Here is a 14,431-nt window from a genome sequence, read left to right as displayed (position 1 = left end):
GGACAGAGAGAGACAGAGCATGAACGGGGGAGGGGCAGAGAGAGAGGGAGACACAGAATCGGAAACAGGCTCCAGGCTCCGAGCCATCAGCCCAGAGCCTGACGCGGGGCTCGAACTCACGGACCGCGAGATCGTGACCTGGCTGAAGTCGGACGCTTAACCGACTGCGCCACCCAGGCGCCCCTGGTCTCAATATTTTTATACTTGTTGCAGGATGTTTTGTGACCCAGTATGTGATCTGTTTGGAGAATGATTCACGTGCACTCAAGAAGAATGTGTTCTGCTGTATTAACATGAAAAAATTGTAAGTATATCTGTTAAATCCATCTGGTCCAATGTATCATTCAGAGCTGTTGTTTCCTTATTTATTTTCTGCCTAGATGGTCTGTGCATTGATGTAAGCGGAATATTAAAGTCCCATACAATCATGGCATTATTAATAAGTTTGCTTATGTTTGTGATTCATTGGTATATATATATATATATATATACCAATATATATATATATATATATATATACGTATATATATACACACACATACATTTGGGTTCTTCCATGTTAGGGGCATAAACATTTACAATTGTTAGCTCTTCTTGATGGTTAAACCCCTTAATTATGATATAATACCCTTTTCCCTCTTGTTACAGTCTTTGTTTTAAAATTGAGTTTGTGTGATATAATATGGCTACTCCAGCTTTCTTTTGACGTCAATTAGCATGATAGATGGTTCTCTATCCCCTCACTTTCAATCTGCAGGTGTCTTCTGGTCTAAAATGAGTCTCTTATAGGCAGCATATAGATGGATCTTGGGTTTTTATCTATTCTGATACCCTATATCTTTTGATTGGGGCATTTAGTCTATTTACAATCAGAGTGATTATTGAAAGATACGAATTTAGTGTCATGGTGTTATCTGTGGGTTTTGTGCTTATGGTGACCTCTCTGGCCCTTTGTTGTCTTTGCTGCTTTCCAATCACAGAATCCCTTTTAGGATCTCCTGCAGGGCTGGTTTAGTGGTCATTAACTCCTTTAGTTTTTATTTGTCTGGGAAAGCCTTTATCTCTCCTATTCTGAATGACAGCTTTGGTGGATAAAGGATTCTTGGCTGCATTATTTTCCTATTTAGCACATTGAATATTTCCTGCCATTCCCTTCTGGCCTGTCAAGTTTCAGTGGACAGGTCTGCTACTACCCTTATGTGTCTGCCTTTGTAGGTTATGGCCCGTTTTTCCCTAGCTGCTTTCAGAATTCTCTTTTTTTTTTTTTTTTTTTGCCGGTTTCACTATGACATGGCATGGTGTTGACCTGTTTTTTGTTGATTTTGAAGAGAGTTCTTTATTCCTCTTGGACTTGGATGCCTGTTTCCTTCCCTAGATTAAGGAAGTTCTCAGCTATAATTTGTTCAAATAAACCTTCTGCCCCTTCTCTTCCTTTTCTACTTCTGGATCTCCAATGATACAGATATTGTTTCATTTTATGAAATCACTTAGCTCTTTAATTCTCCCTTCATGATCTAATATTTCTTTCCCCTATTTTTTTCCAGCTTCATCAGTTTCCATAATTATATCTTCTATTTCACCTATTCTTTCCTCTGCTTCTTCCATCCTCATTGTCACTGTACCTAGTTTATTGTGCATCTCATTTATAACATATCTTAATTCATTGTGACTATTTCTTAGGACTTTCATCTGTGCAGCAATAGATTCTCTGCTGTCTTCTATGCTTTTTTCAAGCCCAGCTATTAGTCTCACCACTGTTATTCTAAATTCTTGTTCAGATATATTGTTTGAATCTGTTTTGAGCAATTCTCTGGCTGTCATTTCTTCCTGGAATTTCTTTTGAGGAGAATTCTTCCATTTTGTCATTTTGGCTAGGTTTCTGTCTCTTGCATGTTTTAAAATCTTGTTATGTGTCCTGAACCTGTGAGTACTACTATATTAAAAAAGAGTCATACACTGTCCCAGGCCTGGCATTTCAGGAAGTGTTTTTGGAATGTGTTGCGTGCACTCTGTTGTTGCATTTTGGCTGCTCTATCCCACTGGTCAGTCCTCTGCAAGGCTTCTCCTTGCTTGTTGTGGCGGAGTGTTTGGACCTTCCACCAGGTTGCTTTGATTTGTTCATTGATATAACTCTGGAAAAAAGGCAAGGGCAGGAGGGCAGCCTGATCTCATACAGGAGAAAAATGAAAGGGGAGAAAAGAAGACCAAGCAGAGAATCAAAAGAACTATACAGTTAGTACAGAGAGAGAGAAAGGAAAATAAAGAAGATACAGAAAAGATGTAAAAAGAATAGAGTAAAAATGCCTGGTTAAACAAACAAAGCAGAAAAAAAATATGTTTACCAAAAACAAATCAGAAACTATAAGCCTGATTCCAAATGGAAAAAAAGAACATAGGAAGAGAAAAGAAAAGGGAACAGAAGAGAAGAAGAGAAGAACAAAGAGACAAATAGACAAACAGAGGAACACAAAAAAAGTTGTCTGTTGGTGCCTGGGACTGGTGGCAGCACTGGTCTGGAGGAGAGGCTGACTGCATTTTATCAGTCAGTCTCACTCCAGTAAACAAGCAGTTACCAGGCACGGAGGGGCGCGGTTTGGTGTAAGCAGGTCTCACCTCCACTGGGGGCCGCCATCCTGTTCTCTGAAGCCCCACCATGTTGTTGTTGAGAAAAATGGAGACACTCCAATCTCTCCTCCCAGACTGGGTGTCTCAAACCACACTGTTCTTGCAGCCCTCACAGAGTAGTGCAGGCCGTCAGCCTGCCCAACTCCACAGTCTCCTGCACCTTCTAGACACTTGGCTGGGATTCAAAACCCTATGTCTTAAGGGGCCTGCACCCTGTGGACCCTGTTCTGGTGTAGTGCCCCTCAGCCCTGCTGATAAAAAGCCTTTGTCTGGCTCTTGCAGGGTCATTTGTCCTTGAAGAGGCAATAAACCCTCTTCCCACAGTGCTCAAGGAAGGGGACTGTTCTCTCCCAGTGTGTCCCTGAGATTGCTACAATGCCCCGGGGCAGCTCCCTCCCCCACAGGCACACATGCAGGGCCAGCTCAGGTTAGAAGAAAGTCATGCACTTTGGGACCTCTGAGCTTCAGCTCCTAAGGCTGTTTGCAAAATAGAAACTGGTACTGTCCATATTTCTTGTTCCATGGTCCAGAGTGGTTTTCCTTGATACTGAAGCCCTCTGTCTTTCTCTTCCTTTTGCCTCTCCACAGAAGGGGTTCCCTCCCCTCTGTGCCTACGCCATTTTCTCTCCCCCAGTTCACATACACGAACCTCCATCCTGTCAAGCTGTTCCCCTCCACCTGTGGAGATCTTTCTGCCACTCTGCAGATTGATTTCCTGGGTGTTCCAAGTGATCTGACCTCAATACACCTGTGTTTGAGGGACAAAGAAAATCCCAGTCCCCCTACTTCTCTGTTATTTTAACTCCTTCAGCACTATCATGGTTTTTAAGCAGCTGTACATAGCGCAGCATAAAGATGCATGTAGTTGTATGTAGTGAAAATGCATATAAATTGTGTAGACAGCACAAGTGTCTTCTCCTTAAAAGAAATTAAAGTTCAGGGTTCTGAGTTCTTACAAGAAAACTAAAAATAACTTCATCTTTATCTTTAAAAAGAATTTAAGTAGGCCCTTTTTTTTTGTTTTCTCAGATCCATAATAAGGAACTCAGGGTATCAAATGATCAGTGGTAATGACCATTACATTAGTTAAAAGTTGGTATGTGTTGGGGCGCCTGGGTGACTCAGTTGGTTAAGCGTCTGACTCTTGATTTCAGCTCAGGTTATGACCTCACAGTTTGTGATTTTGAGCCCTAATGGTACAGATCCTGCTTGGGATTCTCTCTCTCCTTGTCTCTCTGCCCCTCCCCTGCTCTCTCTCTCTCCCTCAAAATAAATAAATACACTTTTTTTAAAAAGTTGGTATGTGTAAAAATTTATAGACCATATGAAGGAAATTTTTAAGACAAACTAAATATTCTTAAGTGAAATGTGATGTCAATAAAGGCACGTGGCTGGAATTAAAATCTTCCAGGTTAAAAAGTAAAATGAAATTCAACTAAATAAAAGTGAAAGGCTCTTTCTTACCAGGACCCTCAAATGGATGGATGAGAACATTTTGTGTAAAAAGAAGCATTCTTAAAATTGTACATTTAGGAAGACTGCTCTGTATGGATGTTGGGGCGACATACAGTGCAGGGAGTAGCTCATGTTGAGACAGGCCCCTTCCCCTCCGTATCCATCTGCACATCACCCACTGAGTAGTTGATATGGTGTTTGAATAATTTATATCAGCTCAAGAGTTAAACTTGACTGCTCTAAGGATAAATGTATTCCCTCACACACCCTCCATTGATTCATTTAGGTATGAAAATGTGTGCCAATTCTGACCAAAGAGATGTGAGGAAAAGTTTCCTGCAGATTTCTGGAAAGGTTTTCCTCAAAGATAAAAATGGGAAGCTCCGCCCTTTCTCCCACCGTCCACAAAGAATGAAGCCTAAACTCCAGTGTCACTGTTGACAATAACCATGAGGTCATTCAACCTTAGGAGAAAACCACATTGCTGGTAACCAAGTGAAAAGGTAAGAATAGAATCCAGAATTGTTTATATTTGAGCTCCACAATGAACTAATCCTAAAGCCAGGCCTACTCCTGGAATACTAGTCATATGAGTTAAGAAGTGCCTTTTACTGTTTAAATCCATTTGATTTGCATATTTCTTGCATTTTCAGGCATGGTAACGGATAAAGGACTCAGTATATATTTGGCTCCAGGATAGAACTAAGCATGAGCTGCCAGTACTACAACCCATAAGAAAGACAGTCATAGTCATAGTTTAAAAATGTATATATATATATATATATATATATATATATATATATATATGTATGTATCTAGAATCTTTAAAATGAAGAACGTGAAGGCATGTTTTCATTCTTCTCTGTAGACAGTCTTAGAAAGCCACTTAAAATGGCAGCTGCCATTTGATCCTTAAGTGACTAGGACCTCTGTGAGTACCTCCTACCTGGGATTTGGTATGCAGATTCAACCTCTAATCTGGATTACAGGGAGAATTTCACAGTGCGAATTTTGAACTCTGCTTGGGAACCTCTTTGAAGATCAGCCAGAAGATGATGGAAGTGCAAATAACATGCAGAAGCTCACAGCTGTCCTTCTGTAGTTCATGCTGAGCCGGCAGTCATTCTCCCAACATGACAGAAGTCAGATTACCCTGAGCATCAGCCTTTTACAGGTTATTATGTTCTCATCTTCAAAATGCACTAATCCCCCCCTTCTATTTTTTTCTGAATTTTACAGCAGGAAATGCTAAAATTATGATTTCCTTTTAAGAAGTATACATGAATCTTACTAAGAAGGAAGTTGGGGGGGGGGGGTGTTTGTTTTTTTTTTTTTTTATTTTGGGTAGCAACCAAAATAAATGGTTCTACAAGAGTCAACATTTTCTATTTTGTTTTGCGTTATGTACAGATGCTTGGTTATAATTTCTATTAAGTGTAAGTCTCATAATGGCTTTCTTTAAGGAAATATTGTACATTTTTTGGCCCAATTTGAACATAGGTTCCTTTTAGCATGAATAAAAATACACTTTTATTAATGCATGTTTAAGTGTTTTTATGAATACAAATTTTCTCAAAAATCACTTCATTTCTAAGGCTGAGATTGTTTGAGTGCTGAAACCTATTGAGTAGTCACAGTGGACCATGCTTAGCAAGTGTAAATATAGAGTAATTTAAGTCTAATGAAATTAAAATGAATCATAATTAAATACAAGTCAAATTAAATTTTCAAGTAATTTCCATTACCAAGAGGAATGTCTTTTTTTACTTATACCCCATATTAAAAACCAAATTAGTCCCTTCAATGTATGCTATAAAACAGAAAACAATTTAAAAATCAATATTCTTGCTATTAATACAAACATCATGATAACAAATGATCCCCTTAAAATACAAAAACAAAAATTAACTATTTTTATAAATAAAAATGACTTTGCACACACACTCAGGTTTCAGTGACAGAAAATGAACAGGTTTCTATTTGTACTTTCTTTTAAGAATTGATTATCAAAGGCCAAATTGAACAAAAATTATTGTACGTAAGAAAAGTCAACTAAAGTATGTAATCACATTTGTTTCTGTTAAGCTTTTTTTTTCTTCTCACAGCACAGAACATGGGACTTCATTAAATCTCAGCATTTACATATTCATGTAAGTAATTTTTTTCATTATGAGTTACTAGTTCATATCATCATCTTGTTTGGGGTGGAGGCAAGTGTCAGCTCTTTAAAGTACCTAGGCATTATCTCTCTTTCATTAAAATACATTTTTACAATTCTACATAATCAGTACTATTACCTCCAGTTCCATTAAATACCAGAAAAAAAGCACCCGAAGAGCTATTTTGCATTGTAATATTTATTTCTAATGTACAAAAACACAGACTCTATATATATGAAAAATAAATATTAACCACAACCAATTTTATGTTTCCTCTTTTACTAATAATTAAAAGTAGCATTTTGCAGGGCCACCCGGGTGGCTCAGTCGCGTAAGTGTCCGACTTCAGCTCAGGTCATGATCTTGTGGTCCATGAGTTCAAGCCCTGCATCAGGCTCTGTGCTGACAGCTCAGAGCCTGAAGCCTATTTCAGATTCTGTGTCTCCCTATCTCTCTGCCCCTCCCCTGCTCATGCTCTGTCTCTCTCACTCTCAAAAATAAATAAACGTTAAAAAAAATTTTTTTTAAATAGTAGCATTTTGCATATCAAATCCATTTATCTTAAGAAAACTGAGATATATAGGTAAAATACAATGAAACGATCTACATTTTATAGGGCATTATTCATCATACTGTTAAAACTTATAAGAATAAAAACGATAATTTGGTTATACATGAAGCCGGTGTTAGCGTCCTGCTCTGAGTCTTGTTCTGCCAGGATTGGTTAAGGGTCTCACCCATCATTGACCACAGGGCCACCTACTCACCTGCATGGGGAAGAGCTGGAATATTCTCCAGATGAAACAAATTACCTCATACTGCTATCAAATCTCCATGTATCTCATTAATGCCACCCACTCTCCAAATGACTGAAGCAGTTTAGAGTTGCGCACACACGTATTTCCAACCCCACGAACAAATCAAATGCACTACTTAATTGTTAAATTTTTTTTTAAATCAAAAACATATGGGCACTATGGAGAAAATATGCATAAATGAAAACATAAGAAAACATCAGCCATTTGTGGGGCTTATACCTTATTAGGTATATATTGGGATATACCTTATATTATATAAAGTATATTATATATATTATATTTATTATAATATATATTATGTGTTATATATATTATATAAGGGGACATTTTGAAAAAAAATAGGTGCTCAATAAGCACATGAAAAGATGCTCAATCTCATTCTGTTAAGAAATAAGATAACCTTCCATATTAATGAAATTTTTTAAACTTTATGAAATACAGTATTGGATGCACAGTTATGCATAAATGCATGTAATAAGTATACTCATTTCAAAATTTTTTTAAATAACAAAAAATGAGGGAAAGCAATTGGTTAAAATTTTTCCCTTCTTTCATTTCTGTGTTTCTTCTTTCCTGTACTGTAAAGCTTTCTTTCCTCTCATTCATCAAATATTTAGCAGAATGTTTATTCTGTGTCAGGTATAATGTAAACTCATAAGGAGTCCTTAAAAAATTTTACATAGTAGCCAATTTTTTTTAAGTTTATTTCTTTATTTTGAGAGAGAGACAGACAGCAAGAGCAGGGGAGGGGGAGAGAGAGAGAGAGAGAGAGAGAGAGAATCCCAAGCACAGTCCCCGCTCAGTACAAAGCCGGACTCAGGGCCTCAGGGCCATTGATGCCACAATACTGGGATCATGACCTGACTGAAATCAAGAGTCGGATGCTTAACTGAATGAAGCACCCAGGTGCCTCCCCCCTTTTTTTAAATTTTGAATCGTTTTTAATTTCAAAAAGATCACCTCAGCTGCAGTGTGATTAACAGATTTGAGGAAACTGATAATGGTAAGAGGACAGAAATAATGGACATGGGCAGAGCAGTTATACCAAATCAAATCTCAGGATATTGTATAGATAATAAAAAGAATAAAATAGATAAAATACATATTTTTTTTCAGGAAGAATAACAAAAATGTTCATATTAATTACTTTTAGTGAAAGGAAATACAAATTAAGGAAACTGGACAAAAGTAGACATTTTATTTCTTTTAGTTTCTGTATTGCTCACATTCTTATGACGGTTTATATAACTTACTTTTTTTGAGAGAGTATGTGCACACGCAGGTGGGGGAGGAGCCGAGAGAGTAGGAGAGAGAGAATCCTAAGCAGTCTCCACCACCAGTGGACCGTAGGGAGCTGGACGTGGGGCTCCATTCCACTTTCCTGGGATCATGACCTCACGACCTGGGCCTAAATCAACAGTCAGACGCTTAACCACCCAACTGAGCCACAAAGGTGCCCCTAAACTTTTACAATTTTTTAACAGAATTAACTAGCTTAAGATTACAGGCTATTTTGATTTTTTTAATGTAGTATAAATTAAAAGTAATTATAATTACCATTTAAAATGTTTTCTCCAATTTATGTTGTTCTTATAATTTGTCTCAAAATATTTTATAATTTTTTAAATGTTGTGATGCTCTTTTGTTAGGCTTCCTCTTCTTCTGTAAATTTATTTTTCCTAATAAAAAGAATTAGGAAACATAGTTGGTGAGATATAATTTACACTAAAACAAAAAAACAAAACTAAAAAGCAGGAATTTTTATTTCAGTTCCCTTACATTTATTGAGTTATCCATGTCCGCTGCCTATTTACCCTCAAAACAGGGCATATCTTTTTGCAAGAATTTGATTTTACACAGTCCCTATAGTTCCACACTTCAGAATCACATTCTGAGTTAATTTGCTTGCAAACAAGCCAAGATGATGCAATCAATATTTTTAGTGCATTCTATTACACTCGAATAAAGAGGCTTGAAATGAGATGAATTGCCAAACCAAAGTGTCTTGTTTGGTAAAAGACAAATAAGAAAAGGCATAAGGCCATCTTCAACAATCCTTGCAGACCATTAATGGGATTGTTTTGGCTGTGTAAAATTAGTTTCATACAAGATTTGTCTTTTTGTGATTGGCTTATATAACTTAGTATAACGTCTCAAGTTTCATCCATGTTGTAGCAAGTGTCAGAATTTCCTCCCTTCCTAAGGCTGAATAGTATTCCATTGAATGTATATACCACTCATATCCATTCATCTGCAGAAGGGCACTTGGGTCGCGTCCACTTTTTGGCCATTGCAAACGATGCGGCTATGAACGTGGGTGTGCAAGGATCTGTCCGAGTCCCTGCTTTCATTTCTTTTGGGTATAGGTCCAGCAGTGGAATTGCTGAATCATATGTCAACCGTGTGTTTAATTTTTTGAGGAATGTGATGTTTAAAAAGATACATTTTGTGTTATGTTTTCTTTACCACAATAAAAAACAAAAGCAGGAACAATTAATTTCAGCTGGATGTAAAGATTCTTATCTCCCAGCAAGCCCACAGACTGTGCAGCAGAGAATCTCTGACAAGTCAAGCAGCCTATCTGACTCTCCCCTTCACACACAATCTATACTGACTCTTCTGCGTCCGGACTTGTACATCTTTCAGTTCCCTGATCTTTACATTATACCCGTCTTCCCATCCCAACAGGATGTGTGTCCTAATGCAAAGCCAGCCACTTTTGGACATAGAAAGGGTCTTCAGACCCAAGCAGTTTATAGTGTTTTCTCAGATTCAAAATAGTTTAGAGGCCAGAAAACCTGGGTCCAATTTCTCCCTCTGCCATTTACCCAAATTGTAAATGTTTTTATTCAGGGACACCTACGTGGCTCAGTTGGTTAAGCATCTGACTTTAGGTCATGATCCCCTGGTTGGGGAGTTTGAGCCCCGCATCCGTCCCTGTGCTGACAATCCAGAGCCTGGAGCTTGCTTTGAATTCTGTGTCTCCTGCTCTCTCTGTCTCTCCCCTGTTTGCACTCTGTCTTGTTCTCTCTCAAAAATAAGTTAAAAACATTAAAAATAAAATAATTTTTTATTTACCGTTTGTTCATTTATTCATTTTTTAAAAAATGTATTGAGCGTCACTATGCCAGGCGGTAAAAATGCAAAGAGATTATGTCATAAATCCTCTGTCAAAAAGTTTATATAGTTACTTGGGCAAGAATAGCCGCCTAATACCCTTCGCAGGGATAAAGTAAATAGCTTTTTAAAAGTAATCCATGGAAAAGGGCTTTGTATATTCTCAAGCATTAAATGCATGAAGTGTTACTAGTATTACTCACGCTGGGTCCCTGTTACACTTAGGATACTCTCAAATCCACATAAAAAATTAGAGATTTTAACTGTAAAGTAAAAAAAAAAAATACTATTCCTTCTATATACAGCAAAAAGAAAAACAATAAAAAGTTATGACACGTAATGATATCTTTTAACATTAGAACTCTAGTCCAGTTTAAACATTTTGCTTATCCAAATTTTGTTTCCTTTCCATCAGCCACATACTTGTATTTACCGATGACTTTCAAGGCATATTTACATAAAGAGAAGGTCTGCATAGCTTTCTCTACCTTTAATTAAAAAATGAGAATAGGGACACCTGGGTGGCTCTGTTGGTTAAGCATCTGACTTTGGTTCAGGTTATGATCTAATAGTTCTTGGGTTCGAGCCCTGCAGTGGTGCTGACATCTTAGAGCCTGAAGCCTGCTTCAGGTTCTGTGTCTCCCTCTCTCTGACCCTCCCCCGCTCACGCTCTGTCTCTCTGTCTCTCAAAAATAAATATTAGAAAAAAAATTTTTTTAATGAGAACAGCATTTAAAAAACTAAGAGAGGAAATAATCCCTGCTTTACGAGGACATTTAACATGTGAGAAGAGGTCCTACAGGCAACCGTCTATGGGTATACCTTAAATGACCTAATACATCAAAGAGCTGAATAAATAGGGTGTGTTTAATGATAATAATGCTGATTCAATTAGCCATCATTTCTCATTCTTCATTAATTTCTGATAAATAAATTTTCCTGTCTCTTTTTTCTATTCAGTCTTAGGTTAAATGGGAATGCTACTTGCATGCTAATTATCAGCAGTTAGATGCCCCAGTTTTCTTAGTATCAGGTACTCCATTAACAATGCAAAAATAGGGGTGCCTGGGTGGCTCAGTGGGTTAAGCGTCTGACTGCAGCTCAGGTCATGATCTTGGGGTTTGTGAGTTTGAGCCCCGTGTGGGGCTCTGTGCTGACAGTTGGGAGCCGGAGCCTGCTTGGGATTCTGTGTCTCCCTCTCTGTCTGCCACTCCCCCACTCATGCTCTGTCTCTCAAAAATAAATAATTTTTTTAAATGCAAAAATAAACCAGCACTGGTCTCTACTGAAGTGAAAGAAAACAAAAATATTTTATCCTGGTTACTACATTGTTAGCAAATAAAGATGCCTTGCCACTGAAAAAATTACAAGCCAGGATGCAACATTGTAACTAGTCATGTATTGGATCAGCTGGTAAGATAAGATGGGAAAGCAGTTGGGGAAAACCAAATGTCAGTAGCATCTTTCAACAGAGAAATTTAGAGAGGAATTTGCTACTTGGTTTCAGTTTCAGAAATTAACAAGGTTATTTGGAATGATCATCAGGATGTCTGTATTAAAAACAATAAAATGTGTATTAGTCATGACGAGTGTTAAAATGTATACTCATTCATTGAATAAATGTTTCATGAGACTGGGAACTCAGGGAGGTTTCATAGAGAAAGGGATACACATATTGAGATGAAAGGAGTTAACATTGGCAAAGTCAGAAGAGTGAGAGTGTGACAAGTATACATAGTAGCAAGTACAATGCATGAGAAAAGCAAGAAGAGACATATTGTAGGAGGAATTCAGTATTTGAATATTAAAGTTATATTAAAGCTGGAAAGTTATCAGAGCAGATCAAGGAGCTTGCACAGAGTGTATTATGCTAAGTGAAATAAGTCAGAGAAAGACAAATACCATATGATTTCAATCATATGTGGAATTTAAGAAACAAAACAGATGAATATAGGGGAAGAGAGGAAAATAAGATAAAAGAGTGGGAGGCAAACCATAAGAGATTCTTAAGTACAGAGAACTGAAGGTTGCTGGAGGGGTGTTGGGGGAGGGGATGGGCTAAATGGGTGATGGGCATTAAGGAGGGCACTTGTTTGGATGAGCACTGGGTGTTATATGTAAGCGATGAATCACTAAATTCTACTCCTGAAACCAATATTACTCTATATGTTAGTAAATAGAATTTAAATAAAAACTTAAATAAAAACAAAACAAAAAGACTATGCAATATCTAAGGAGTTTCAACTTCTTCCCGAAACAATACAAATGTCCCAAACGTTTTAGCCCAGAATGGCTTCAAGGGTTACAAAAAGAGTAAGATGATAATTGTGTTCTTTCTAACGATTTTTGAAATGCACCTGCTAATCCAAAACCGGGAGCCCTAAATTGTGATAACATTTCAGTGTCCTGTGGAGATGGTTGTGTCAGAGGTATTGTGTTTGGAAACTGAGTGTGTCTTTATCTCTAAAATAAAGAATTCGCATCAGAAAAGAAGTCACTCCTCCCACCACATAGACAGGAAGAAACTGCAGGATGGAAAGAGAAGCCAGATACGCACTTATTAGAGCTGGTTACAAGAAAAGCCACGGAAAGGTGAAGATGTCTCTCCAGACATGTGTCTGACACGTGGTAGGTGTTTAATGAGTACTTGCTCACTGAACAGTGCAGTGGTACAGACTGCGGAAAGGGGAAATTACAGAGGAGAAGTTGAATGCTGTGTCATAGAGTGAGGTTGCAAACACTAAAGGAATGGTTTTACAAGGAGGAAGAATCGAAAAAGAGAAAGGAGTACTAAAAGACAGCTGGAGGGAAAGGAAATGTGTAATTGTGATTTATTCTTAGAGTAGCAAAGTCCTAGTAAAAAAAAAAGAGAACATTGAGTAAATTTAAGAGAGGCTATAAACCAGCTGCAGTACACAGAAGGAAGCATGAAATAAAGCTGCATGGTACACAAGAGCCCTGAAGGGCAGGACTGGCTTCCCTGAAAACTTAGCAAGGAGGAGTTGGTGTCTAAAATGAAGCAGATCTGAAAAATGTAATTATCTGTTTGGGTTTAATGTAAACGCATGCGAGTCCGTTCTTCAATTTTTCCATGAGGAGATTAAATAAATGTCAAATAACCAGTTTGGGTTGAAAGTCCAAACTTAAGAACCTTAATCAGACTGTGTCCCAAGTAGAAATATTTTAATCTGGATACACTTATAGGCAGACTGACTTCATATTTTATTATGAAGCACCCTAGCTCTACTACCCAAAGAGGCCACAAAGCCAGCCTGAGCAGTCAATTTTGAGGCTGAGAATAAGGAACTCCCTCACTTCCCACCTTATGCAGGTATAAGAACCACGAACAGACAATGGCACTGACAGGAAGGATGGACAGAGAGGAGAAAACATTTTCTGAATAAGGATAATTCTTGAGAACTGTAAAACCTCATATTTCAATTTTATAATATGGAAACCAGCTCTGTGTCTAAAATAAAATAGCAACCACCGAGATGACTTGTCAAATGGATTCCTTCTTTCCTTAGAATTTTTTACTATCTTCTTTCTAGGGAAATTCAAATATTAATGTTATCATTGTTTCTATTATGATCCTTTGTCAACTAAGGTTTATCAAGCACATATTATAACTATGTGTTCATAAACTTTCATTATTATTTCATCTTTATAATTTTCACATAAAGTAAATATTAGTATTATTCCCATTTCAGCTGAGACAAAACTCCACTTCTATTAACCTCAGCACCCACATCATTAAATCTAATTATGGACTACTTCCTTTTTGCTACTTACTTAACTTGCTCTCTTGCAAGAGGGATTGGATTGGATTTCATCGTTGTAATCATTGGAGGGCAAAGGCAAGGTGGCTGGACATAAATAGATTTATTGACCATCAACTTTGCACCAGACATCACATGGATGCTTTCCATACTGTATTTCACTTGATGTCAACAACAATCCAAGGAAATTACCAGAACTTACTATATTGCCCAAGTAAGGAAACTGATTTTGTGAGTGTGTCAGTTGCTTCAGACCCATCAGTTACTAACAATAGAACTGAAATGTGAGGAAATACTTTACTCCAAATCCCGCCGGTAGAACTATTGATTTATATATTTTCTCCCAAATTAATATTATATATATGTTTCTATCTAGTATTAAAATAAATATGTACTCCTTAATATTCTAAGTCTGTATACATTGATTAGATTTGCCTGTTTTTTAATGTTTTTCTCTAACTACGTTGGTGGATTTCCT

The 14,431-nt window shown here is 37.4% G+C and overlaps 1 long non-coding RNA gene across 1 annotated transcript; it reads left to right on the top strand.

The window, feature by feature from the left end:
* The first annotated feature begins 217 nt into the window (after positions 1 to 217).
* Positions 218 to 13,653, top strand: LOC122217011. Its single transcript, XR_006201251.1, has 5 exons — positions 218 to 304; positions 4,367 to 4,583; positions 5,070 to 5,254; positions 6,186 to 6,230; positions 12,649 to 13,653. It is a non-coding gene; the product is annotated as an uncharacterized LOC122217011 (long non-coding RNA).
* Positions 13,654 to 14,431: the final 778 nt, after the last annotated feature.

The sequence above is a fragment of the Panthera leo genome, chromosome B1 (genome assembly GCF_018350215.1).
Source record: "Panthera leo isolate Ple1 chromosome B1, P.leo_Ple1_pat1.1, whole genome shotgun sequence".
NCBI classification, from domain to species: domain Eukaryota; kingdom Metazoa; phylum Chordata; class Mammalia; order Carnivora; family Felidae; genus Panthera; species Panthera leo.
The sequence above is the reverse complement of the archived record's forward strand: the minus strand, read 5'-3'. Positions and strand labels throughout refer to the sequence as shown.